Source organism: Chamaea fasciata, unplaced genomic scaffold (assembly GCF_029207755.1).
Source record: "Chamaea fasciata isolate MVZ Bird 193981 ecotype frontalis unplaced genomic scaffold, bChaFas1.0.hap1 SCAF_6, whole genome shotgun sequence".
Classification (NCBI taxonomy): Eukaryota; Metazoa; Chordata; class Aves; order Passeriformes; family Sylviidae; genus Chamaea; species Chamaea fasciata.
In genome coordinates, this window is record NW_027094091.1 from 69,345,382 (window position 1) to 69,369,571 (window position 24,190).

The window sequence follows — 24,190 nt, forward strand, 5'->3', positions numbered from 1 at the left end:
CCCAGCAATCGTTACCCTTCATTTACATTTTCTCCTTTGGAATCATCACTACCTTGTCTTTCTGTGCAAGGGTTCCAAACGTTCATTGGGAGTTCAGTAGCCGGGTTGGCTTGTTTATAACTTAGCTGACAATCCCAGGCTAAATCCAAACACCCAGAATTACAGGCAAATACGGAGACAGTTTATAGATACTGCCCTCCCCTGGTAGGTAGCTCTTCCTTGCACTTCCCTGGAGCAGATTTACTCCATCCTTTCTTCCCAAAAGCACCTCTCCAGCACAAATCCCACTTCTTGGACACAAACCAAACAGAAATCTACTACAGCGCGGCCTGGGGGGGGGCCGGGGTGGAGCCCAAGGCCACTGTCCAACCAGTGCTGCCTCTGGCTCCTGTTATTTACACTGAGAGCATATTGTAGGACGCTCTGCAGCCTTTCTTTGCCATTCTGTATTGGAAAGAGGATGGATAGTAATGACACACACGTCCACAAACAGTCTTTACGGTTCTTCAAAAAGTTAATAATGCCTGTAATAAAAATGGTAAGTAATATTGTGTCTCAGATTGTTTAAGAAAGTGGAAGTTCGAGCTTTAATGTCCTCCTGAGAGACGCTGAATAAAATCTGTCCCCTGAGTTTGCACACAGAAATAAAATACCGATTTTTTTGATCAAACAAGTTAGGTCTGTATGAAAACAGCTGAGGAGGCTTTCATGGCTCAGTGTGATAATGGCAGAGCACAGAACATTAAAGATGGAATGTTAGTTCCCTGAATTAATGCCCTGATGGAGATAAATTCTTTTGCAAAGAGACACAATAGTTTCCTCTCCTTGTTTCTGAGTTCCCGAGCGATCCTGTAATTCCTAACCTGCACGAGTGCAGACCCATCTGACACGGGTAAGTGACATATCCGGCTCCTGGGCTCCAAGCCACGTGTCCCCGATGTCAACGGAAGTCAGGAACACAAAAACAGCTGTGGAAGAAAGTTGAGAGAAAAATCAGAACATATATTCTTCCCTTTCCACACAGTAATACCAAGCCAAGCTGTTCACCTCCAGGATTATGTTTTTAAATGGCTCCCTAACTACTTTTCCTAGATGGAAAATCTGGAGGTGCTTTGCCCATGCAAAACTAATGATCCTACTCACAAGAAGGAACAAACCAGTTTCCTGTTAAACAAAACAGTTTGAAATCTGACCTGTCAGCTGCTATCATTGACCAGCAATAGCAGTCAGCATCCAGGCCTAAGTGGACATTTTTTTGCAGACTATCTCCCCTCTTGAAATCATTTTGGGTTTTTTTTTTTTACACCTTTTGTTTCATTTTAGTCCTTGTGTCCCAACACAAAATTTTGTGTCCTAACACGATCAACAACAAATACAGAATTAGCTCAATAAAACCGCACTTTTCTGATGGAAATGTCACCTCTAGAAAGTGCAAGGTTTTTATAGGAATACTGTCTCAAGAATTCAGTAACTTCAGGTATTCCATACCACATGATCCTGAGATTGCTTGGGCATCCAGAGTTTATAGTATTGGCTGAACTGGTAGAGCTGAGGATACTTAACAACTTTCAGGGACTTGAGATCTTTATCATAGGGCTGGAACATCAAGCAGAGAGCAAGTGGTTCTCTCTGAGAGGGCAGGAGGTCAGTGAAAACAGCAACAAGGTACTCCACGATGCGTGCTCCTAGAAAAGTAAAAATAAATTAAACTATTAACATGAGCACAGACACTGGGGCAACCCTCATTCCTTTGGGCCTCGGCAGCAGCCCACAAAGCATCACTCAGAAAAGTATTGAATAAGATCAAGAAGTGTTTGTAGTGACCTAGACAAATGTTCCTGACCACTGAGATACCTGAAAAATCCTCCACACATCAGTACTTGCTGAAGTAAATAATCCACCCTCACTGTGTTGTGCTAAATATGCCTGTATTTCAACAGCAAAACACCCCTGCCAAGCCCCACCTCAGCGAAGAGCTGATTTGCACCGGGGGCACGCACCCCAGTGAACGTGTGCAAGTTAAATAGAATTTTCTTTCAGAATTGGGACTTCCAGTCCACCCCCGGTGCTACTCGATCGCCAAATACACCCAGAGAACGCAGTGAGGTGCTGTGGAGTTGGCAAGTCCTGCTCCAAGCCCACCTGATGCCCCTGGGACTCCAGCGCTTTCTTCAAGGAGGTGGCAGAACTTTGCCACCAGAGCTTCATTTCTGGAATAGTTTTCTTTGGAAAATGCATCCATTTCCTATTTAACAGCGCAGTCCTCTCTCCCTGATCTCGGAAGAGCTGCCTACAGCCATGGAAACCACTTTCCTCTCCTGGTCTCCACACTCTGTCCTTTAAAACACTGTGTTACTGAAGCCAACTACCTCCAGACCCAGACTGTCCATGCAGGGACAGTGTCTCTTCTCTTCAAGGTCAGGGAAAAGTGGCAGAGGCACCTACAGAGCTTCAATGCCTCTCTTGAGCAAGAAACACTGTGGATTTGAATCTCCTTCTGCTTGCAGGGAAGATAATGTCATGTCTTAAGCTAAAAAACGATAAATGGTAAAAAAATTATTAAAAATGGGTAAAAATGATGCCACTTCTCACTCCACTGGTAGAAATGACACATTAAACCAAAAAATCTGTACCTGTTCCAGTTTCAGACTGAAGCAACAGCATATTCCTGGCTTCCAACGCAGCAGAAACAACAGCACTGAAGGGAAATGTTTGGACAATCACATCTTCATTTAAAGAGAGCCCAATTTCTTCATCTAAGCCATCACTGCCCTCGCTCAGGACATCCACCATATAATCAGGACATCTAATAAGTGAAGAAAAAAATCTAAGCAGAGGATCTAGACTAACTGGGAAAACAACAGAGGCAGAACGCAACACTCCAGGAATATAAGGCATTTTTTTTAAATTCAATCCCTCCAAAAAAAAAAAAAAAAATCAAAGAAAGGATGAAAGCCCCATTTGTCACGCAATACATTGTTAAGTGCAACACAAAAATCACAGCTGAACTTCACTCTGCCTGTCAATGCTGCTGTCCAGCACAGGCTGCCCAGAGAAGCTGTCGCTGCCCCTGGATCCCCGGCAGTGCCCAAAGCCAGGCTGGATGGGGCTTGGAGCACCCTGGGCTACTGAAAGGTCTCCCTGTCCATAGCAGGGGGTGGAACTGACAAGCTTTAAGGGGCCTCCCCATCCAAACCATTCTGGGATTCCACAATTCTATGAACAGCCCCAGGCAGAAGGACTAAATTTCCATTTGAGTTCAAAAATGCTGCTGCAAGAGCATGAATAGAGACTTCAAATACTGTTAAAGTGGCACAACCACATCAGAAATTACTTTTGGGGGTTAAAGTGGTAACTGCAACTCCAACTTCTACTTCTGATACCAAGTTCACATGGAGGGCTGAGTCCTGGAGGTCCTTACTTAACAGGATTTCTATAGTTATCCATCCCCAGTTTGCTTACTGGGGATAGAAAATGTAGCCCCAAGTCGTGAAATTGTGTTTGAGGAGTCACCACATACCAGCAATGTGAGAGACGGGGATGCTGATGTTATCAGAGTCCTGTTTAATTAAACACGGTGACCTGGAGCATGCTGGCTTCCTGAACCAGGTCTGCTGCCTTGTCTGTGCAGGGGCAGGGCTCTGGCACCAGCTTCAGCAGGATCTGTCAGCAAAGGTGGAGAGGAAGGTAAGTGCGCTGGCTGTCAAGCGCAGGGGAAGCATATGCTGCTAAGAAAGACCGTGTGCAAAAAGGTGTTGGAAGATGGGCAGGTTTTAGAAGGACAACTTCCATATCACTTCTGCAGCCTTCTGTCTACGGTTCCTTCTCTGCATGGGAGTGGAAAAAAGAAAGGTCCACTGCAATTTGGCATCCAGATTGCTACCACAGACTGAGTCCCTGGGGAGACCGCACTGGAAATGAAGCACTGGGCATTCAACATCCTGAAGAGTAACAGCAAGTGTCAGCTTTCCTTGTAAAAGACCACAATTCACTGAGGTCTGATAATTTTGGCACCTAAAGAGGAGATAAAAGGTACCACACATACGGCTCTCTACACTTATACCAACAATGCTGTAATAAGAACTGATCCTTTTGGATTGCATTTTCCTGCAAATAATTTTCCTGTCCTCCCATTTGAGACAAGAATGATGCCACCTCTGTATAAAGAACCCCAAATAATGCTTTTCTGAGAATCCATTCACTGGTCTTTGACAGGTTTCTCAACAACAGAACAAGATCTCTAGTTCCCACCAACATTATTCTTTGCATTGTTCATCCAGCTAATTTGAACACTGTTACCCTTTCCAAAAACTGAATCACTGCTTCCTTCTGGTCTTCTTTTGCATTATCCAAATGTTCCAGCCAAACTGAAAGTTCCCTTCCATGTGTACTCAAACACGCCACTGTCACGTAAAACCTGTCCAGGAAACAAAGGGGGAGGTGTGTAAATAAACCTCAAAACACCTCAAATACAAAACTCCAAGAGATGCAGATCTTTTTGTACAGTAACTTCATGATCCCTTCTTTTGGGAAAGGAAAGAGGAAGCGCAGGTCGATGAAAAGAAGTACCTGCCACTCTCCTCACCCCCTCAACTCAAGAGGCCTTTTCTTTCCACTCACTAGTGGGACTTGTCAACTGCATAGTGGACAATAAAAACCTTACCTCTATAATTTCTGGAAAGCAGGTTATACTGCTTTCAGAGGGTTGTACATCTTCATGTCATCACAGGCAGAAAAAAAGTGCGCCTTACAAATAGCCTGTAGGACAGTTTAGAAAACTACTGATCTAACAAAGAAAATCATCGCTAAATTAAACCTGAATCCGGTGTCGACCACACAATCATGCAGTAAAGGTATCTGCTGCTTCAAGAACAAATTTTACCATCCTGGCATTTCAGACCTGTGGGATATAGTGAATATCCCGATATTTCAATTCAAATACGTACCCTGAAGATTAATTGTTTGCTGGAAGTTTTCAGATGAGAGTGGGTACTTGTAACAAACATTTTCATCAGTAAATAGAAGACTGATTTTTCACCAGATAGCTTCTCTGTTTCAGAGATGTCCTACAAGAAAAATGTATTAGAATTCCTCTGCTACAGCAACACTGTATAGGACTATGTTGCACTGACAATGATACGCAAGGTAAGCGTGTTACTTTATAGACCTGCCCAAAAGTCCCAAGGCCAGAAACCAGTGGGATCATTTACACTACTTTGCAGTCAATGAGCCAGCATCGTTGCATTCATTTGCAAAATGTTTGCCCGAAAAGCGGAAGAAGACCGTAGTAACAGAAACCCCCAACTATTGAAAGGGCCCGAGACAAAGCAACTTCCCTCATCAATCATATTTCATTCCCTAATCATTCCATGTCTATCCCTGCTACCTCCTCAAAGCCAGGTCCACTCTTTTCTCCTGACATGACAAGCCAAGTCTTGACAGAGTTCTTATTTGACAAGCCTGCAGTAAAATAGAGTTGGGGCCCTGATGGCTTCCACCAATTATGGAGAGCATTAAAAAATGTTGGAATCCTCCTTGGGAAGGGGTGGGACGGCTCCCATCAGTAGCTCATTTCCCTGGTCTGCAGCTCAGGCTTTCCAGACAAGTGGAATCCAGCACACTCTTTCTTGTGAGGGAACATCTCCAGAGACACAAAGAGCTACAGCAACATCCTCCTCCGTTCATCAGGGAGGCAAAAAATGTTTTCCCTGTAAAAAACCTTCCAGCTCAGAAGGGAGTTTTCACTACTGCTAAGACTGTAATTCCTGCTGCTTTACAAAAGGGTCACCCCTAAAATGTCTGGACTAATTTAAAACAAGGCGATGCCAGAGGAAAACATTTGAGGACAACAGAGCAAGCAAACATAACTTTGCACCAGCCTCTTACCTGTACTCTGAACCAGGCAAACTTGTTGGCAGGAAGTTCCAAAGCCACTTTCAGGATCTGGTGCTGCAGAAGAGGAGGGACCTCCTCCCGCAGGCCCTTTCCAGTGACGATACCTGAGGTGCGAACGCAAGAAACAAACTTCACTTCGGTCCATCTGCCTGAGACTTCAGAACATTCCTGTTTTAGGGTTTAGAACACAACTGTGAGACAAGCTGGCAATTCACAGATCTTCATGTCATGGGATCCCCAGACACACTGCAGCGAAGGTTGGCCAACCCAAGGCGGGAATCCAGCCCTCAGAGGGAGATTTCATCACCTAACCCCAGCACAAAGCACTGGTCGTGCATGGAAATATAAAATCTCTTCTATCAGTCTCAGCAACCTTGAAAAGCTGTGACCTACAGGCAGGACAAAGGACAAACTGGAGAGCAAAATACAGAATTTAACTCAACAAATGCTTATACCACGACAATACTTGCTCCAGACAATGGAACTTCACACTCATGTCTCTCCCTGCATCCCTGCTATCACCAGCTCATGAATAACCTCACTTATTCTTGTGACAGGTCAGGGAGCTCTCGCAGTGGAATCAGAACCTGAGCTGCCCCCATCTGACCTGACATCAGCAGCACAAAGCACTGGTGTCTGAGCCTCTCGGAGCCTGGGTAGGATCTTTGTGGCCCTCATCAGAGAAACAACAACACATTTTAAAAAGTCACCACCTAGGCAATCCAACAGTAAGACCAAACAACAAAAACTTAATAAATAATAAAAACAGAACAGAGAAACTAAAATGGGCTACTTTTAGAAAACAGTTCCTTTATCTCCACAGAAAAGCAAACCTTCCCTTCTGCTGTGGACTTTGTAAACAGCCAGAGAAAACACTGGAGGAAATACAAACCCCCATCACATACCTTTTAGCAGCTTGCTAAAATCAAAGTTGCTTTGTGCTACCAAGTGGGGCACAACCTTCTGATAAAGACATGACCTGAAGCAGTGCAGCTTTCAGAAGCAGCATCTCAGCATCATCTGAACCTAAACAAAATATTTCCATAATTGGCTTCTCCTTCCTTCACAGCAAGAGTGGAGTGTCGCACCTCCATTACCCAGCACAAGCATTAGCAACTTTATTTCCAGCACGCTTGCCTAGGAAATGACCTGCCGTCTTCCCAATAGGAATGAGAAAAACACCCACAGAATCCCCAGTTTCCTTCCCCACACCTTCCTGTATGAATACTTTCAAAACTAAATCCACTTATTCGGTGCTTAGATCGAGAGCTGCCGTTTCTAATTTGACTCACAAGTGCTCACACATATAAAGCACAACCTGAGCATCTGAATACTCCCTGTAAGAACCCCACCAGTCCCACTGCTGTTCAGTGCAGGGCTGAACAACAGGAAAAAGCGAAGGAAAGGATATGGTCGTGCTGCCGATTTCTGGGCGCGCTACTTTTAGCTAATGTCAGGTAGGTTTGGCTGGGGAAGTGCACGAGACAGTACACTACAGTTTGTGGCAAATTTATTATTTCACTTAAAAATTTCTCTCTTTCCCTTTCCCCTTTCAAAATAAGACTTGTGAGCGTAAGCTTTTGGCAAGAGGCAGACAACAAATACCTGTCTGAGAGAAACAGCAGTAGCACTTAATGCAACTGTTCACTTCCTAGGAAAAGCCATCTCAGGTTTCAGTTGTAACAGGAGGAGGCATAAAAGCTACTTGTTATCCAGCCATTAATGAAAGCAAGCAAAGCACATGGACCAAAACAATCAGCACCTAACTCTTCCCTGTTAACTTCATCTCCCTCAGGGAGCTAGAAAGAACTGGATGAAAGCCACAAATAAACTTTGTTTGCCTGAGTCTCAGCTCCCATTAGAAAGGAATTCTCTAGAGGCCACAATGCAAATAAAGCTGTTAAAGGTGAACTGGGAGTAAGTGACAGCATGATGACCACAGAATGCTGAGGAACTACAGCTGCAGTCCTACAGAACCTAGCTGCCCCACTGGTTTCCAAGCCTTGGACTGTCAGTGCTGACATTTTGCTGCCCCATTAGTGCTCTCTACCTGGTTTGCATTTTAATTAGGTCATGTAAATGACCGTGCCTTAGAAAACAAAAACCCAAATGCAATTATGAAGTACCTTTTAATTCCAGCACCTGTGCCAAGACTGCATTGCCACCAGCAATGAGAAAGGAGAGAGCAAACTGAATACAGGCCATGCGGGCATCTGTTCTCCCCTGGAAACATAAAAATGTAAATATAAAATTAAAAAAAAAGCTGTCAGCACACAGGCGGTACCCAACTGCAGAATCAATACTGCAACTGCTGATTACCTGTACCAGCGCCACAAATGGGTAAATGAAACAACTTCTGTAAACATGCTGCATGCAGCCACAGACCCACATTTACATGCAATACATCCACAGTGTATTCAGCTAAAACGCTTCTGGCATGAAGCAGATCACTTTTACCTAAAAAGGAAAATGTGCTAGTTCACGTGCTCTTCAATTCCAGAGATATGAGACCAGGCCACAGATCTAAAGAAAAAGGAAACATGAACAGCAGTTTCATGCCAAACCCTGCGTCACTGAACCTCCTCACTTGTGCCCTGCTTGGTCAGGTCACAAAAATGCCCATTAAAAGGGGCAAGTATAAAACTACCAACTCAGGCACAGTGGAAGCAGCGACACCCTGACCTGTAACAGCACCACAGGATATGAACAACGGATCACAGAATGGTTCGAGTTGGAAAGGATCCTAAGGATCACCTCATTCACCTCCTGCCATGGGCAGAGATGGCTTCCACTATCCCAGGGTGCTCCAAGCCCTGTCCAACCTGACCTTGGACACTTCCAGGGACAGGGCAGTGACAGCTTCTCTGGGCAACCTGTGCTGGACAGCGTCTCACCACCCTCATGGCCAAGAATCTCCCCCCAATATCCTATGTAAATACACCCTCTTTTAAAAAAAACCTCATCCCTCATCCTATCACTACACTCCCTGACAGAGTCCCCCCATGGTTTACAATTTTTTATAAACCTGCTGTGCAAAATAATCTGCATGTAAAGATGATTCTGTGTATGCAAAAGATAAGGCAGCAGGGACTCATGAAAAGGCTGAAAGAAGAAATATAGAAACAAACAAAATTTTGCTGGAAGCTTTGGGCCTGGTATTTTTGTGTTAAAAACTCACCTCTGATAACCAGCTGTGACACAATTTCATGGAAAGCTGTACAAGAGTAAGACCTTTTGGATGCTTGTTTCCTTGTACCTTACTGGAGCACTTGAGCAGCTTGTGGTCAAAAGACTACACCCAAGCACTCAAAATTAAGGGTGGAGGTACTCCTGCAGACAACTCCTGCAGTGAGGTCAAAACTCGAGGAATCTGACAGTTCCAGAACTATAAAAGGTGGTTCCAGGGAAAAAGGGATGTTTGGTTTTTTGCCTTCCATTTGACTGCTTAATAAAGAAAACGTCTGAATTTTCACCTCACATGGCACAAACCTAACACAAACTTACACATTCACTCTGCAAGTAATCTTTAAAATCTAGAAACAATATGTCAACATTGCAAACAATACTGGATTAATTTTATACTTGCATTTGGAATGACACTTAGATATTCTTGTTCTGGTTTGTGTCAATCCTGACTATTTTTAGCAAACAGGGAGGAAACAAGAGATAGTTTCTTCAGGAAAAAGAGGAGTGACTTCTTCCCCTCACTCACATATTCCTCTTAAGGATTTCCAGTTAGAGATAATTTGGATTATTCTGTTTATGCTTTCAAACACAATTACCCTGTATTAGTACTGAGCAATATCCCCTCTCCAACTTCCATTTATTTCAGTGGGACCAAACCACAAAATGACTGACTAGTTTCCAGGAGTGTACTATCGCTTTCACTCTGTTTTAGACACCAGAAGGACAGTTCACAGAAACTGTACATTTATGTTTCTCCACAGCTCGTTGGCAACACGTAAGGCATTTTCATGTGTCCAGTTAGGCACAGTCAAGGACTTCAGCCTGACACAGGACAGGAAGGGAGAGTTAAGCTCTTGCAGATGAAAATACAACAAACATTGGCAACAGTTTGTTCCCAACAGTTAGCTAAAAATGCTGGTGGAGCCATGGCATAGCATTTCATTGCATGCAGGACCTTAATTTACCTTCTTGCATCTTCTTTCCAACAATCCAGGCAGGTATTTGTCATTGAAATCGAAATGACTATATAGATCCCTTGCTGAACCCGGGCCCTGAGCCACCATTGCTGACAGCAGTGTAAGGCACCCCTGGCTCATCCTAAAAAGACAAAGCAGAGGGAAAACCTGCAGGTTATTTCCAGGATCATGGTTATACTAATCACCAAACCAACAGATTAAAACTTCAAGAGAAAATAGAAGGGAAGTTAAATAATCAAAGCAATTATTTTAGGTAGTAATAACAGCAGCTGGGAAAGAGGGGTGAGGGAGGAAGGGAGAAGGAAATGCCTTTTCATATTCTTCCCCAAAATTAGGCCATAAGGTGAGGCTGGATGTTCCCTTTATCAAGTAGTTTAAAAGGGTGAAAGTGCCAAAACGAACAACTCTAAGATGACCTGTTCATGGCAGTGGGGCTGGACTACGCAAGCCTTAATTATGATTCTATGAACTCCTAAATTCATAGAGGTCTGCCATTTATTTCAACAGGAATACATAAGAGGACAGCAGACCTCCATCATCTGAACAGCCACTACCATGAACAGATTTGTAACTTGTCCATCGTGCATCTGTCATGGACAATCTGTAAAAAGCCGTGTGGTTCAAGCAGAGATCCCATCTAGACATGCAATAAAGAAAATCCCTCTGCACAGCAAAGAGGTTGCACAGAAAATGCAGAGCATCTCCCACCAGAAATCTGCAGCCCCCTCTGTGCAGGTTCTAGAAGGATTCCTCCAGAACCTGCAATCTTTAAACATTTCATCAGAAGTGCACATCTTGCACAGCCTCAAAATTTGTTTCCAGTTTACACATTTGAGATTCTTTGTCAGGTTAAAAAGCCTGCTGCAATAAGATCAACTGCACAGCTCAGGAAGCACAGCTGTGCCTATGAACTAGGCAAGCAGAGAAAAGGTTTTCCAGTTCTGCTCAAAGACTGAAAGATGAGTCATTTGCCTCGGCCAAGTCAATTTCAGTCTGATTTTTTCTCTGCTTCCCTCTTCCTCCCAGGTCTGTACTGAAATGTCTCTGGCATTTGCAACTTTTTTCCCCATCCACAGGAGCATGAGAAATTGTTTGGTCTGGACTAAATAACAACAGTTATTGAGCAACCTAAAATGACCTCAGTTTTAGGAGACTGAAAAAATTACAGAAAAAGCCAGTCTGAAAGAGAAAAATCTATTATAAACATGGCAACCTGACTCCAAAAAAAATACAGGAAAACAAAGAACTCAAGAGCAGCTCTTTTTGCTGTCACAGGAAGACTGCCCAGCCCTGTTCCACGCAGTACATTCCACCCCACAAATCAAGCAGCAATAAAGTAAGAGGACTCAAGGTACCACCAGTGTTAGCTCTCACCAGGGCAGGCCCAACCGATGAAAACTACACCTTCAGGAAATTATCCTACAGCACTGGATTGTATGATGCATCAGAGCTTTCACTTTGCAAAGACTTCCACAGGCAATTATTTTATGACAAGTGGAAAAGGATTATTAAATAAAGGTGGATTATTAGCAATAACTCAAGATGAATTTTGAAACGTCCCGTACAGTCCCTCCAGATCAACTGACAGAGATTCTCCAGCAGAGCACCAAGAAGACTTACTTGTGATTTTCAGAATACAAAGCAGCATAGACCAGTCTCATATAGGAATGAATCAACTTTCTGACGATGTTCATTCCCACAAATGTGAGCGGTCGCTGGCTGTCCTCAGTAAAATGGCTTCTAGGGCTTGAAAGACTAACAGCATCTGCCGGATAAAAAAGTATGTTAGCATCTGACAATATCAGGTAAGACTTGAAATTATTAGCTGAGCAAATAGTAATAACCACCATCGATAAAGGGTAACCCCACCCCAAGAGGAAAGCTTCCACACACGAAAGTGACATTAACTTTTAGATTCTCTCCCAAATTAACGCTTCCTCTCGGAAAAGATCACTTTGGAGAGCATGTAGTTTCAAGGAATCATTGCTTTAAGAGACGGCTGCTCCTAAGTGGACGACGAAAAACAAAATGTCCCCGAGAAAAACACTGGGGCTGTTCCGGTCTTGCAATTATTTCCCTGCAGAGGAATCCAGAAACCACACAGCACTGGGCTGCGCCCATTACAAACACCAGCCCCTGTGAGCAATGGGATATTGAGGGAAGGCTGTCACTGAACACGACACAGATAAAAATGATACTGGAAGACAAAGAATAGCAGGCGATGGTTAAAAAGCCACACAATACAGTACTATGTTGTAAGCAGTCAGCAATGCTGCACCAGCATTCAGAGTGAAAAATTATTGAACTCTTTGTTCATTCGTCATATTCTGATGAGGATAAATTGTGTCCAGCTAAAATAAGAAAAATGAGGTCAACTTTACCAGCAGCTTCCTAGAAATACTGATATATCAGGGAGATACCTAAGAACATTTACTTTCACCAGACTATTGTTTTGCTTACTTAACTGCTTTTATTGATCCCCTTATTTCCTAAAAGATCTTTTGATAACATTTAAAGAACCTTAACAGCTTGATTTGGACGGGACGATTGGCTGTGTGTGTCATTAAATCCAGGAACATCTATGAACTGAAAAGAGCATCTCCCACTCGGTAGGTGCTTCTGCCACTGCTACTTCCAGAAAAAAAAGAAAAAAACCAAACCAAAGCCATAATCAATTATCAGAGTTATCTACACCACAAAGCATTTATTCACAGAACCACAGAGTATCTTGAGCTGGACCCACAAGGATCATCCAGTCCAACTCCTGGTCCTGCACAGCCACCCCAACAGTCCCACGCCTGACAGCGCTGCCCAAACCTTCCTGGAGCTCTGGCAGCCTTGGCCACTGTGACCATTTTCTGGCAACCTTTTGTCGCTTCTTCTCCAGGGTGGGATTGTTGGGACTGCAGCCGCCAGTCCCTGAATTACAAGCCCCCTGTCCAACTTACTTCACTTTCAGGCTTCCTTTCTCCATCGAGAAGCTTGAATATCTCAGCACACTCCATGGAAATTTTCACGTATCCCTCCACGACATCGTACACTTGGGCCGATGGCAGCGTCCTGGCGACGGACACGAACGTCTCCAGCCCTGCAAAGGCGCAGCGTCAACCCGGGGCACCGGCGCCCCGTGCAGGGCCCGCTCCGGCCCGGCCGCGACCCTGAGGGGCCGAGCGGTGCCATATGCGCCAGCCCCGCCAGCAGCACCACCGGTGCCACCCACCCCCTGCGACGTGCCCCGGGACGGCCGCCTCAGCCCCGGGACGGCGCGGCCGCCTCAGCCCCGGGACGGCGCGGCCGCCTTTGTCCAGCGCAGCCGCCTCAGCCCGGGACGGCGCGGCCGCCTTTGTCCAGCGCAGCCGCCTCCGCCCGGGACGGCGCGGCCGCCTTTGTCCAGCGCGGCCGCCTCAGGGCGCGCCTCTCCCGCCACGCAGAGCCCCTCACCTTTGGCGGCGGCCGCGGGGTCCCGCAGCAGCGCCGTGAGGCGGGCGCCATCGAACTCCTCGTCCCGCGGGCCGCAGGCTCCCCGCTCCGCTTCCCGGCCATGCCCGGTTCGGAGCCGGCACGGCGGCACCCCGGAATCGCCGCTGCTCCCGCAGGCAGGGGCGGGCGGAGCGGGAGCGGCAGCGGCCCGGAGATATCGCGGCCCGGGCAGGGTGGTGCTCCCGCGGTCCCGCCCCGGCCGAGTTGTCGGGCCTGCCCAGCGACCGGTGCTCAGGTGAGCAAAAAGAGTTAAAAATAGTTACCATGGAACGGCACAGAGTCCCCCTCCGGTTCACAAATTCAGAGTGTGCAGAGCCCGTTTTTATACAGTTTTTGGGCTTGGGCAACCGATTACGTCATGGGTTCTTTGTGTGTATGATTCTTGATTCATATTCATCTAGGGTCTTTTACGGTTGCAAGTCAGGTGAATAGTTTTTTCCGGGGAGACAGAAGCTTTTGTCCGGGTTTGCTGGAACCGGGTATTGAGATGTATGTCCTTGACGACAGTCGGGATGATGGCTGTGGGGCGCTGAGCACTCGGCTGACGGTGGCTGATGGCGGTGCTCAGCTCCATCAGCCAGGGGTCACACCCTCCTTTCTCTCCGCGATGGGTGATTATCTTCCCTCTCGGCAGAGGAATGTCTTCCAGGAACCCCGCATTCCTTTACGCTTAAGAAAGTGATGTTATCCAGTAAAACACAAACTAACTCTAAAATATCTACTACACAGGCTTATAAAGTATATTATTAAAAAACCCACGAATTAATCTCAAAACATTCACCTCAATCTCGTTCCACCATCCCTTCCCACCCCCTGCCGTGGGCAGGACACCCAGGCGGCTTTACCTCTAGTTCAGTCAGGCCACAGGGATCCGGGGCAGCCACAGCTTCTCTGGGCCCTGTGCCAGGGCCTCGGCACCCTCACAGACGAGAATTCCTTCCCAGTATCCCATCTGCAGCGGTCTCTCTCTTTTGTTTCAGCCTTACAGTTTTCTTGAAACTTAAATTTATGCAGGTATCCAAATACATTGGCAATTCCAGAAATCGGTAAGCACATAATATGGAAAGTAAATAACATTCTCAAGAGGGAGTTGCTCTGTTTTTGAGGGGGCGAAAAGAAAGGCTAGTGCTAGCAGAACTAGGGAAAAAAAAATTGATTTAACTCTGTTTTAAAAGGCTTAAAGTACCCATACTGAGATCTTCAAGGTAAAAGTCCTAGTTACCAGGCTTACAAGCCTGATAGTTATCATCACACCATATTTCACGGTTCTAGTATTTTAAAAGTACTGCAGAATGCTACTGAAAATTATTTTTATTTCAACTTGAAGTTAAATTATTCTCTCCCCTCACTGCCTGTGGAGCTGTTAGAGGCTTCCAGGAGGCTGGGGAAGCAGACTACGGGTTTCATTTCCAGCCAGGTCACTTCCATGTTCTGCTGGAGTGGACTTTGAAACCTGTGTCCTTTTCTTTCTCTATTATATCTGACAACTTTCCTCCCCCGAGTCTGCTTTTTGGCAAGACGCATTTACGGAGGGTCAGTCGAAGACCTCAGGCTCAGAAAAAAATCATCTGTTCTGCTGTGCTTACGTGTGCAACAGATGGGAGCAGCAATGAGTCGAGTAGTAACTTCTGAGCTGCCCGGTTTTTCAGTAAATCAAAATATTCTGTGATTCTTGCCAGATGAACTTATCATCATATCCAAGTTACACACACCCCTCTGGCATTTTCAAGGCTAAAAAGCAATTCCTGGTCCCTTGCATGAACCTCAGCTCCCCCCCTTGTTCAAGGAACAGTTCTAGATACAAGACTAACTGAGCCAAGCGACCCTTTCCTGCCTCAGTTACGTCCTCTGAGGCCTTTACTGTCCTGAACAGAAGGTAAACAGCCGAGCCCCAGCCCCGCAGTCCTGCCCAACTTGCCTTTGCTCCCAAACCTGAACCTTTTTCTTTGCTGTGGGATTCCTTACTCGTGCAATCCTGAAGACAAATATCTGATTTGGCAGATGAGACCATTTCTAACACAAAATCTTCACCGAGGTTTCTCTTCTGATTTCAGCCTTAAGCACTCCCGTCCTTCTCAGGCAGCCCCTATCTCCAGCCGTTAGCCATGGATCCTTGCTGTTCTATAGCTGACATTGCCACCCCTCAAGTCTCTTGATACGCATTTACATCACTCCGTAACCGTGTCCTCCTGACCCTTCCCAAACTCAGCCTGATCTCCAGGCCTACAGCCTCTCCCTGCAGATGAGGGACTATGAGAAGGGCTGCAGACAGACCTTTGCATGACCCCAGCTATACAGCCCATGCTAATCCCAGCCCAAACCTGTCCTGCTGTTGGGATACCCCACTTACAGTTACAGTAACCCCTGTGGTGGTTTCACTTCACTTCATCTGTGAGTTGCAATCTCCCACCCTTCACTCCTTTGGTAAGAAACGCATTAGTGTCTTAAAATAAATGTTTCTTTTTATGTATAAATTAAGTATAGAAAGCATTCAGAGGGAATACATTTAATCCAAAATCGCACCTTAAAACTGTAGCTCTCAGTGTTCGCTCTCAGTTTACACAACTATTACACAGAAAAGTTTCCTTCAGTTTTTCCCCAAATTTCAAGTGTGATATAGAGCTCTTTGTCAAATCTTCCTGCTTTCCAGCCTTTGGCACCCTGAGGCATGGGATGACAGAAGGAGAGAGGGTGACGCTGCCCAGGGATGGGCTGACAGGACCACCTCCTCGGCACGGCCTCCCAAGAAGGGAATGCTCCCAACACTATCTCTTCTTTGTCATCACATGTCCAAATGCCCTGTGCCCTGCACCTCCATGATCCTTGCTGGGATCAGCCCAGTGCCAGCTCACACACTTGGACACAGTCATTGCAGAGCTTGAATTCCAGGAGTTCGGCATCGAGGAGTCCAGGGTATGTGCAAGGTCCGTGTATGGACCCAGGAGACGAGTGGGCTGGCAAGGCTGAGGTAAAACCACAACTTTTTTTACTCTAGATGCTGTAAAACAAAATCATCTCTCCTCCTCTTCTTCCTCCTCCTCCAATCCCGTAGTTATTTCAGCTGGAGTGCAAGGAGTGCATTTTAAGCCTGACTAATGGCAATTTATCTTCCTCCCACGAGGAATATTAGAGCCTGTCGATATGGGAGGATCTGCCGACCAGGCATTATGAGCATCAGGGGTTTGAGTCAGAGCATGGTGAGACTCTGGAACTGGGCCGCATGCCCAGGTGCTGAAGATGGGTGGAAAGATCAGAAAAAGAGGGAAGAGGACAGAAAAGTGTCAATGAGCAGGCTGTGCATAGCCAGAGGAGGCATTTGCTGAGAGCACCTCTGAGTATCTACTGCGATTCTCGGGTATTTCTGTGTACTGAAATCCTTCCCACCTTATACACATGGAATAATCTTCAAGCATCATCCAGTCTGAGTTTGACAAAGTCACTGAGTCACAGAATTTACCAGGGAGCCCTTACAGTCTTGATGGGAAAAGCAGGCACTTATAAGCACTGCAATATCATTTTAAATTTTTGTTATATGCTTCTAATTTCACTGTGCTCAGGTCGAATTAGCCTGAGGTCTGGATCTCAAAACTATTAACTCTCACTGATTAGATATTGATACGGGCTATTCTTTTCTGAAACACCACCAGTTTTGCATGCCTTTGCATACCTAACTTGAGACATCTGGAAGCCCGAGTTTTTCAAGGCTCTTGGAAAAGCCACAGTTTTTTCAGTGTTTTGACATTGATTCTGTGGCTTTGAAAAGCTTCTGTCTTGAATTTCAAGTACGTAGTCATTGGTCATTTTGGAAAATCTTGTCTTAAATACTTACGGAAGGGGAACAGTGTCATGATAACGACCCATCAGAGGCAGGCTCATAAAACCGTAGTAAAGCACTTTGACAAAGAGGGTGATTTCCCTGACCGTGCTCCACCCAGTAACTGTGGCCTAATGTCCTTCCTAACTGAGGGGCAGGACACACAGTCTTTCCTAGTGTGTCTTTGAAACATCATGTCGGGAAGTGACCAGGGACATTCTCTTGTTTGCAGCAGTAAGCTCTCTGAGATGGGCCATGCCTCTCACTTCATGTCTATACAAGTGCCAGGTGCACTGCTAGAAAAAACAATCTGCGTACAGGAGAAGTGCCAGCAAGACTGGCAGCATTCAGGGGGGTGGGGAGCGGGGACCTTCTGCTGCCTCTCCTGAGGAAATGGAGTGAGGTTTCATTCCAAATGAAACGTGAGGAGACTGGCTTTGCAAACTTCATGGGTCACATCTTCTGTCTCGTGAAGTGGTGGGGGTCTCTATGGTGTTTTGACTAGTTTGGCCAAGGAGCAGCTCATGATCACCAAACTCAGAACTTGCTTAGCTCAGCTCACTCTCTCTGAAGCAAGTCAAAAAATAGCAGAAAACAGCAAATCATTCCCCTCCTTCTAAACCTGCTGGGTGGAGTACTTCACTCAGTATTCATTCCAATTTCTATTTACACACACAAGAATGTTTCCTAACTCTGGCTCACAGAATTGGTCCTCTCCAGTTCAAATTACAGCACACTTGAAGCTCTTGTTAGATCGTATCATCCATAGCGCCTTGTGAGAACTTACAGCATCCAAAACAAATTCAGAATTGGAAAAAACTATGGAACAGGCTTCTCTACAACGATTTTCAGCTTGTATCCATAGAAATAGAGGTTGGATTGGGAAAACTGCGCTCTGTTATTTTAAATAATCAAAATGTAGTGATTACTGTAAGGTATGTGCTTTGTTTTAAGTGGTCTGACACTCATTTCCATAGAAACAGAGAGAGGATAACAGCCCACTTGTTTGAACTGTCCTGTGGATTCTGTCTGTGTCAGAATGCAGGAATATAAAGCTTTTAAAAATGTGGGAAAGGCCTGGGGTTTTGTTCTTAATTATGGGGGTGTTTTTTGGTTTTTTTTGTTTTTTTTTTTTTTTTTTTTCTTTGTTTTAATTCTCAAAAGCCAAAAAGAACATTAGGGAACTTCTTGGAAATTTTATTCTGGGCGAATAGAATGAAAATGACAAATACCAGCTCTTAAAAAATTACAGGGGAGAAAGCAGGAAGAAAAAGCAGTAGGATGGGGAGAAGTGTACACACACACACAGAGGAATGTGTGTGTGTGTGTGTGTGTAAAAGTATTTCTGAGATATTTTTCTGACAACTCTTGTTATTCTACATTAGATCTAGTGATTTTTTTTCACTAATAGAAGATTTTAGACCATCTAACTGAACTATTTTATTTCAAATTACTATTTTCACATTCACTTTCTTTATTTCACATTGTTTTCTTCTTAACTGACACACTAATTTTATCGGAATTTCCATACACTAAGCAATGATATGAGTTTTGAATTGGCAGTTTGGCTGAAATTCAGGGGAAAATGAATATCAAGGAGAAAAAGAAGTGAAGTGCTCAAATTTTGTCTTTGCTTTTTTAAAGCTTCCATGTAACAACACAATTCCTGCATTTCTGGCACAGTAAAATCATTCCTCCCCAAGTTCAAAAGAGAGAAACTCACTGAAGCAGATGTGATATCTTTCTTGGATTCTAACTTCTAGACTTTCAAGTGATTTTTTTCTTTGGGGAAAAAATGAATCCAATTCCTGTTGCTCGTGAGGGAAGGACAAGGCTGAGATTCTGGAATTCTACATGCTGAACATGTCTGGATTAGTTATATTGTCTTCCAGCAACTGAATATTGCCAGCTTGTAGAAGCAGCTTTCAAGGCTGTAGCAGAGAGGTGCATTCTGCACATCGTGATAAACACTTACTCCCTTCCTGCCTTTGTGTTTTATGCTACTGTCTCCAAGTTTTCTATTCACACACTACCCATCACGGGGGATAGCAGAGATTCGCAAAAATACTTTTTATATTTTAGGGTACTTGGTTTTTAGGTTAATGTTGAATAGCAAAGTAGCCCCCATTCAGCGGGAAAAGAAAAAGAAAGTGTATACATATATCTCAGTGCCATTCTACTGAAAGCATGTCTTCAGTTCCTGTCAGCCACAGTGTCCGTGAGTTTTCCTTCTCCACAGGAAGGCTTCCCTGGAAGATGTGTACAAGCCGGAGCACCCAGCTGCCTCTTGCGCTGTGCTGTCCTTCAGCCCTCCCCGCTTCACCTCCCTGGAGGTTACCTGCATTTCACACCTCTCCCAGTTCAGTCATTCCACTTGGAAACTGCCTTTGCCTTCGGGTTATACTTGCACACTGCCAAAAGAATGCCAGGCTCATTCCTGCGCTTTGGGATGGTCTTTTGCTTACAGCATCACCAGGCTAGAAAAAGTTACGTTATCTCACTGGGAAGATTCACAAATACTCATCAGGCAACAGCCCTGGCAGACCTTCTGATTCAAAGCCTTTCAAGCACAAGAATGGGATACTTCCCAGTGATTTTGGATGCTGTCTATATTCTTCTGCATTGATTGCGCTTCAATGACCGCCCACAAAATTTGTTTGAATTTTAAAACCCCGCTGTGTTAAGAGAATCTTCCCCCACAAAACCGGGGGACAGACAGTAGAAAAGGTTTGACTGCAGCAATTTGCATTAAGTGTCCTTTGCAGGCTTTGACTATTTCCACCCACCCCTGAAAGAGCCTGGGAGACGGGCATTAACGGCCAATCATTAGGCAATGGCTTTTTGAGATAACAATCAGGCTTGCCTAGTATCAATGAGACCTGTTAAAATTAAGTCTTTGCCTTGCAGAGTCACTTTGTGTTGTCATGTGGGATGCTGAGATGTGACACAGCACGTCCTCTTCCCCTAAACAGGTTTAATCCCAACTTCTCATAATCTCAAAATTCTGTTTGTCCCTGCCATGGCATCCTGGTTATCAAACCAGCTGCCCAAGACTACGGAGGCATAGTCTGATATATGTGATACCCCGTTGTTTTTCTGGGTGTTAAAAGGGACAAGGTGAGGAATAAAAGTGGATTCAGATTCAAACACGAAGACCAAGTTGGTCAAAGTTCAGTGTAACCTCTGAAAAGAGGGGCCAGACTTTGGAAATTCAAATCTGGATGCATTCCAACTTCAGTTGGAACAGGAGGAGAGGAATAGTTTTAACACAATTAGTTTGGTCCTGTTAGAAATCTATATTATAGGGTTGGCTTTCCGCAAAATGTATGTTATATAAGTAATAATGTTGTAGTAAAAATATAAGTTTTTCTTTTATTTCTTCTATTAGTAAAGAAAACTAAGCATAGTAATATTCGCTAATATAGTATGCTTAAACTGTCTATTTAGCCAAAATAACATCCAATAAACATATAAAAAAGACTCTGCTATTTGCTTAAACTGTCTGTTTGGTCAAAACAACATCCAGTAAACATACAAAAAAACCCCTCTACTATTAATATACCAACTATCAAACATCTACCATCTAAAAAAAGCACAAACCAAAGCCCAAATTAAAAGTAATAACAAAAACACAAACAAAACCCACATACTCTAAAAAAGCAACCCCCCAAAAAAGCCATACAAAACAATTCCTAAAATATAAAAACTAATTTATAAAAAAATGAATATTCAACAAACTAATGCAATAAAAAAGTATCTAAAGTATAACTTTAATATAGCAAAGTGTAGACTTAGCTGAGTGCCAAGTCACCCAACCAACCCTATTTTGCTTTTTTAATCTCCCTTATAACTTTATTAAATTTATTTTTGAATTTTACATTTTAAAAAAATCTCGTTTTTCACAGTTCCATCATCTTTCATCTACTCACTCATGGGGTTTTGTTGATTTTTTTTTTTTCAGGAGAAAGATCAGTGTGAACATGCATAGCAGGATGTAAACATTTGGATATTCATGTTTACCCACTTTACACCCCAGCACAGCCCCAGGAAGAAAAGATGCTTTCATTCCCCATTTCCAGAGTTGGTTCTAAGCTCTCTTTCCTGAGGACAGCTCTTACAGGAACTGGGAAATGAGTGTCCTGATTTATCCCCTTGAGTCCCTCATACCTTAAAAGAAGCACCAAATGACATTTGAAGGTAGTTTAGCAGGTAGTAATGACAATTTGTTGGAACTTCTCACCGGTTCACTTTTCTGTATCACAAAAGATTACAGGGAACAACTTGAACTCTCTCAAAGTAACTTCAAGATGTTTCCCCACTTTGCAGTGAAGGTTTTAAGCCAAGCCTACACACTTCAAACTCAAGACCCGCTGGAGTCGGAACGCTGCGGGGATGAGGCAAGGAGGTGCCACCGGTGTGAGGAAAGAGAGAAGGTCCTTTTGCAGCCTGGAAGAGTCAGTGCTGTTTGCCCACTGAAATCCCTCACCCAGAGACCCTGCCAGGCGTAGGTGCCAGCTGGGTCCCCTCAGAGACCCGTGAGCCGAGGTGTAAGGGCTGCAGGGGCAGACTTGGCAGGGTCGGGCACGAGGGCCGAGGGCGCCTGGAGCAGGCAAGGCAGGGAAGTTGGGCTGCGGGGGACGGGGAGTGATGGGGAGCACCTGGCACCTGCCTCGGGAAAAACACAGGCGGGGAAACGCGGTCACGAGTCGCGGTGTGCGCAAGTCCGTGACAGTCCTCCAACCATTGCCAGGCGAGAACGATGGGGGAGACGGTGAGATGGAGCCTCTAGAGCAGAGGGAGGCGCGAACTGCTCGGAGAGGGGTGGGGAGAGCCGGGGAGGGCGGGCGAGGTGCAGCCGGCTCTGAGTCAGCCCGGCCGCGCGATGTGCGCGGAGGGCAGCGCCCGGCACGGCGCCGCCGGGAGCCCGCGTCCCTTCCCGTCCCCTCCCCGCCGCCCCCGCGTCCCGAGCGCCCGCGCCCGCCGGACCCGCTCCCGCCGCGGCCGCTGGCAGGGCTGCTCCGCCCTCGCCCTCCCTCTGCCCCTTCTCCTCCTCCGCCCGCGGGGCAAGGGCAGCCCCGAGGGCGCCAGCCGGGACCGGCCGCACCATGTGAGGCGGCGGGGCTGCCGCCCGCCCCGAGCCGCCCTCTCCCGCACCATGAGGGACGGGGATGCGGGGCAGCGCCCACGCCGCGCACAGGCAGAGCCCGGGCCGGTGCCGATGCTGGGGAACTGGGGCAGAGCCCGGGCCAGGGGAGTGGGGCCGGGCTGAATCCTACAGTCTGTACATCAGCCCTAGAATTTCTCTGTCACGCTAAAAGTGATTTGAGCTCGAGCCCTGGAGCATCCCCTTCCCAGGCCCAGTGATTTCAGCTCTTGACCCACAAGCTTTATTTCACGGCCAGCTCGCTTCTTCCAGCTCCACGTGCGCATTCCTCCGACTCTGGCAGCTGAAAATTCTCCACCGTCCACGGGGCAGGGTCTTCATCTTGGCCCCAGCTGAGCAGCCATTGAGCCCTGACCCCACCGTGTCTATGCCCACCCCGCAGTCAACATCCCAGCCCCAGCCCTACAGTGGGTATCCCTGACACGGGCAATATCCCAGCAGCACCAGCATTTCAGGAGCAATCTTACAGCAATCCCTTTTCAGCTCTCCACCCTCTCTCCCATTTCTGGGCTCAGTACCCAGCTACAACATCAGTATCACAGGCCTACAGTCATTTCAGCGCACCAATCTCACAGTCAGTTCGTCAGCCCTAAAGTTCCTATGTTACTCTAAAAGTGATTTGAGCTCGAGCCCTGGAGAGTCCCCTTCCCTGCCCCAGTGATTTCAGCTCTTGACCCACAGGCTTTATTTCACTGCCAGCTCTTGTTTCGCTTTTGTCTCCATGTCTTCCCAGCACTGGCACATAATAACGTTGCTTTTGGTTCTCAGAGTATGGTTGTTGTTTTAGGTCTAACTCTGTGTTGTTTCAGCACAGCTCTTGTACCCACATTCCAGCCCCAACCTACTAATCCTTACTGCAGCAACAGCTCTACCATCCCTATCCCCCCCTTACAGTGATTTCAGCTCCAGTCACGCAGTTCCCGTCCCGGCTCCATACTCCCTAGACCAGCCCCACAGGGGTTTCACCCCAAACCCTACCATCTTTGTGTCTCCTCCAGCTCTGCTGTCTCAGCTCCAGCTCCTCAGCGTCCCGCTGCTTGCCGCTAAAAGCCGCTACTGCTTCTCCCTGCAGCCCAGGACTGTTGATAAGGCCACAAGTCAGTTATTATCATCGCTTCAATGTCCTTAGGAGCTCTACCACCCATCCTCCTGGGTTCCCAGCCCTGGGAACACTTGGCACCTGAAGCCCAACATCTGTCTTCCCCCTCTCGCTGGGTCTCAGCCCAGCACTTGCCCCAAGGCCCCCCTCACCTCCCCCAGGCAGCACCGGGGGCTGGGAAGAGCCACTGGGCCCCTGCTCCCCCATCCCAAAAAGTGCCCTTGTGTTGGTTCTCGGGCCCTGGTGCCCTCCGAACCCCCACACCCTCAGCCTCTGCTTGGTACCACAGGGCAAGGGCTGGCAACCCCCCAGGCATCTCCTGCAGGCCCTGAGCTGCAGCTCCATCCCCTTCTCCCGTGGCATTTATCCACTCCAGCCCCAGCATTCCCATTGCTCCTCATTGTTTTGGGCCGGCCTCTAGTGCCAAGATCCTTATTCCACACCCTGGGGCTTTATGCCTCCACTGGCCTCGCAACCGGTCTTTCAGCCCTAGCCCTACAACCTTTACTGAAGTAACAACAACTATCTAGCAAAAGAAAACAAAAATAAACCAAAATAATGTAATAAAGCGACGA

At 46.1% G+C, this 24,190-nt stretch overlaps 1 long non-coding RNA gene across 1 annotated transcript; it reads right to left on the reverse strand.

The window, feature by feature from the left end:
- Positions 1-10,205: 10,205 nt before the first annotated feature.
- Positions 10,206-13,142, reverse strand: LOC136290747 (uncharacterized). Its single transcript, XR_010721361.1, has 2 exons — positions 13,007-13,142; positions 10,206-11,823 (listed from the first exon to the last, which is right to left on the reverse strand). It is a non-coding gene; the product is annotated as an uncharacterized lncRNA (long non-coding RNA).
- Positions 13,143-24,190: the final 11,048 nt, after the last annotated feature.